This window comes from Drosophila takahashii, chromosome 2R (genome assembly GCF_030179915.1).
Source record: "Drosophila takahashii strain IR98-3 E-12201 chromosome 2R, DtakHiC1v2, whole genome shotgun sequence".
In the NCBI taxonomy this organism is placed as follows: domain Eukaryota; kingdom Metazoa; phylum Arthropoda; class Insecta; order Diptera; family Drosophilidae; genus Drosophila; species Drosophila takahashii.
This window is the reverse complement of record NC_091679.1, coordinates 19,241,755-19,246,379: the sequence shown is the minus strand read 5'-3', so window position 1 is coordinate 19,246,379 and position 4,625 is coordinate 19,241,755. Positions and strand designations below refer to the sequence as shown.

The following is a 4,625-nucleotide window of genomic DNA, read 5'->3' as shown; positions in this document are numbered from 1 at the left end:
TGTCATCCTAACGCTACAAGTTTGGAACTTATAAATTTATGCGCTAGTCACAGATAGGTGCAAATATTTACTTATTATATGACTTAAAACTAATTTTATATATAAAAGAAAAACTAACCTAAGTAGCTTTCTAATTTTACTTTAATTTACCTAATAGTGTTTTTAAGGTGTGAAAGTAGCTTTGTTTTGAATTGCATAGAACTGCTAATATTCTTTATATGGCTGGGGAGCTGATTCCATGATCGAATATCATTTATTAAAAATTGTCTCTCGGCTGTCAATGATCTAGGTCTTATGCAAGTTAGGTTGTTTGCTCTTCTAGAGGCTGTAAATTGGAGTTTTTCAAATAGATACGAAGGTTCTTTTTCGAAAATAATTTTATGGAGATAAATTAAGTTACGCATCTTTATCCATTCATTAAGGTCGACATTATATAAATAACAAATATTGTGTTGTAATAGGTTAACTTGTTCGTCAACTTCGGAAAGGGAATAAATGTTATTCCAATTGCACAAGTTAAAGGCTAAGTCCAAAAGGTCGTAATTGATACCTCTAAAATCCCTAAAAGCTATTGCATGGTCAAAATATTGTAGGTCAAGTGCATAAGTCAAGAATATTAAGTCATGTTTTGAAAAGGACGGGACAATAAGCTGGTCATATTTAGCTATTCTGTCTGTGTCAGACACAAAAAATAGGTCTAGGAGCGAGTTGCGAGTTTTGGTAAAATGTGTTGGGGATACGGAATTTACTAACTTCATGCCCAGCGATTTTATTTTTTCTGCAAGGTGGGACTCCCTTATAATGTGTTAAATTTAAGTCTGAATAATTTAATGACACGTCTGGGAAAATATTTAAAAACTGCTCATAGTTAATCCGGCAATTTGGTCGGTATATACACCCAATTAGCAGTTTATCGGCATTTCTTCGACATCTAATTTCTACAAACAAGTATTCAATTACACTGCTAGTCGGATGTTTACAAACAAACGTGGAACTTAACTTTTTACTCACATATATTGCAACCCCACCCCCGTGACTATCACGGTCAGAGCGATGCAAATTATAGCCATCACATTCAACTAAGACATCACATAAATTTGGGACAAACCAAGTTTCAGACACACATATAATATCGACGCTTGAATTGATAAAGAGGTATCTGAATTCTTCAATTTTTCGTGTGAGGCTTTGGGCGTTTAAATGACAGATGCTTAGACCTGATCTATTCTTTCCGAGAATCCTTAACATGGCATGGCTGTTTGATCGATTTGAATTTATATTATAGCTGTCACCCATTTTGAATTGTTCATTTGAGAAATTAGCTGCGCACGCTGTTTACAAATAGACATGAAACTAAGATACACCATATTGATAAACAAACTAAATTAGAAAGACTGATTCTATGCCTAAATAAATATAATAATGTTAATGAAAATATTTCGTATGTTGGATATAAATATAAACGGCTTTTAGGCGCGAAAAGAATTTTCTGTTAAAGCCCCAGCACTAGCAGTGTCCAGGGCAACCAATTTATCGGGTGTGCAAATTTCCATTTGAGCTAGCTCAGTCAAGCTCTGCACGCAAATCGCCTCTCCTCCTACTCTCTCCTTTACGTAGATATCTCCACGCCTAGAGAAAACAGCTGTTAGTCGCTTTTGCCTCTTGAGATGCATCGCCCGCTTAAAAATTTCATGTTTTGGTTTCGTCAGCTGTTCGTTTATATATACAAACGCTGGCGAGTCTAGGCCGATAAGCTTTAAGCTCAGTTGCGTTTTCTTCTCTCTCCGGTACGCCCCGATCGCACGCAGCAGTGCTGCTTTATCGTGCACTTGTTCCTTTTTTTTTTAAATAATTGGATCCACAATTGTATGCCCCGACTGTCGCGGTCGCATTCGAAAAATGGATCGTATTTTCGGCGGCGGGGTCAGTTGAAGTGAGAAGCACAGTGCGTTGAAAAGTGCTCTCACGATCTCCCCCTGGACTTGTGGGACACCATGCCAGCGCAATTCACAGGCAACTTCAGACTCAGCCTGTGCGTTGCAGGAGGCTAACGCCAGCGAGAGACTAAATAGATCAGTATTAGCAGCCGTAAGGGCCTATATTGGAAATGATCACACAAATTGGGAAGACAACATAAATGCTATTAGTGGTTCATTAAGGGCATCTCTTCACAGGAGTACAGGTTCATCGCCGTATTTCCTAGCGTTTGGGCAGAATATGATCCTCAACGGCAGGGATTACGGTCTTCTGCGTAGCTTGAACCTATTAGCAGATGACACTAGGATACAAAAGCCAGATGCTTTACAGCTACAGAGGTGGAAAGCTAAACAAAACGAAAAATACAATCTACGAGCCCGGGAAATACAGTTTAAAGCCGGCGACCTAGTTTACGCCAGAAATTTTACTCAAAGTAACACGATAAAGAAATTCAGTAGTAAACTAGCTCTAGTGTTTATTCCAGCCAGAGCTTGCAAGAAACGTAGTCCATATTACTATGAATTAGAGAACGAAAAGGGGAAAATTTAGGAGTATTCCATCTAAAAGATATACAGAAGAGGAAGATTTCAGATAATGCTTCCAAGAAATAATCTTGTCTCCATTATCTGTGGTTGTAGTGACCAGTTAAGCTTTTACGATAAAGAATTATTCACCCCACCCTCGCATAGATAAATATAACTTCACGGCGCCAGAGGCCTAGGAAATTTACTCTCTACCAATACCAATGTCAACACCAATAAGTTGAGATAAGCAGATCAGAAGATTCGCGACGGCCCAAAAATCATACGAATAAACAGTTGCTTAGAACTGCAGCGGAAAGATCTGCGACAGTGGCTTATCTGCACTTTGGTTCATATTTTGCATTCATTCTCTGATATACGTTCTTGGCAAAACGTATGATCATTCGACTGTGGCCTAAGTTACATATTTAAACACGTGTTAACTTTACACGATTATATAATCGCGATCTGCGGCCAATTATTTAGCCAGGCGGTTATTAATATTATTAAGTGAATTTGTGAGAGTGAGTGCAAGGTAAAAAAATACAAAATTCGTGGATTTCCCAATCTAACTGATTTTTCTTAGGGATCCGCAAAGAAAGGCGTGACGTTATACGTATACCCGTAGACCCCACCAAGGGAGTCTTATCCTACTTTAGGCCGGTTACAGTCTGAACGTCTTAGGCCACCCAATCCCAATTGCCTAAGCTCCTATTTGCCCAAATTCTTGGTAAAAGTAGCCCAGTGGAGAACATAACCTCGGCCGGCGTGCTGACGCAACCACCCACGTATGTTGGCAATTGGGCACCAACAGTTGAAGGCAGATGTTATTCAAATCACCTTACTCAACGCGGGAACAACAACACATCTAGTGCCACCCAGCGCCAACTTGGATCGTGCCGCCGCAAGGTGCAGCGAAGGCACCCATACATTGGTCGTGGACTAGGGACAGACTAGCCACCACCAAAGGCTTCCCCCGGCGGACACCGTCCGTATCAATCTATTTGCATTTGAAAGAAGCTCTCTGATTGGCATGAGTGCGGTATTTTTATAGGTCATTAAATGTAGGTATTATTATAAATTTTGACCAACAGCTCCTCAACGTCAACTTGAACTTGGGCCCAACTTTGCAACGAAAAAGAATACTATTGAACACAAAATGAAAAGGTAAAACTTATGTGTTAGGAAATTCTTGAATTTTGTATAAATGAAATCAATGGAAAGTAATGTGGATAAATATAACTATAAATGAATTATAGGACTTGTTTAAAAATGAAGTTTGAATAAATAATAACCATGGTCTGTCGAGTACTTCTGCCAATCGCTTCCTTAATAATGTGGTAGAGATCATTTAATCTTGGCCTAGGGACAATGCAAGAATATAAGTAACATTGTCATGGAAGGGAGGGTAAAGACTTGCGGAATAATAACATCTAGATTCCCAAAAGGAATTTATCAGATTCTCAGTTGCTTTTCAGCGTGTCGGAACGCTTCAATACCATATTAATTGTTTTTAAAGCTTAGCCTTTAGTCTCGATTGATTGTTATTTTGATTTTTACGCACTAATAAATTGTGGTAGCGTGCAATCGTACCATCTCAAGCAAGGAAGAACCCCGACATCCGACGAGCTAGACCCGAGCCTAGCAAGAGTGCGTAGCCCAAGCTTGAATGTACAAAGGTCCTCTCTAGTAGCATTTACCATCCGCTGTTAGATGGCCGACTATCGAATGATAGAGTTAGAATGAGCTCTACAGCACCCCCGTACACTACAATAGGTTGGGTCATTTAGGCGCATAGGATATGCAGGCAATCTCGTTTCGAATTGCTGAACGCTTGGGATTTCAGTGTGAATTTTATTAAATAAATCCACTGACCGCGTTGGACGGTGAAATGAATAGGCCTGAAGTGCAGGGTATTAAGCGACCGCTCAGATTTCAGCGAGGCAATTGCGACTGCAGCCGCTGACCGCGAATCGCTCACATTGTTGTTGTTGAGGGACAAGAAAATCTCTCTTAAATTGGAGAAGAAATTTAATTACTTTTCAGTGCGTTTGCAAAGAGAGGCATATCGGCTGGGGAAATCTGTCGCAGGAGAGAAAATTTTCTTGAGGAAGTGCGGAAAAACCA

At 39.7% G+C, this 4,625-nt stretch overlaps 1 long non-coding RNA gene across 2 annotated transcripts; it reads left to right on the top strand.

Annotated features, from left to right (window-relative positions):
* The first annotated feature begins 2,779 nt into the window (after nucleotides 1–2,779).
* Nucleotides 2,780–3,809, top strand: LOC108054606 (uncharacterized). Of its 2 annotated transcripts, XR_011417985.1 has the most exons (3): nucleotides 2,787–3,033; nucleotides 3,085–3,535; nucleotides 3,593–3,809. It is a non-coding gene; the product is annotated as an uncharacterized lncRNA (long non-coding RNA). The 2 variants fall into 2 exon arrangements; XR_001769764.2 differs by having other exon boundaries at nucleotides 2,780–3,033; nucleotides 3,085–3,809.
* The last annotated feature ends 816 nt before the right edge of the window (nucleotides 3,810–4,625 follow it).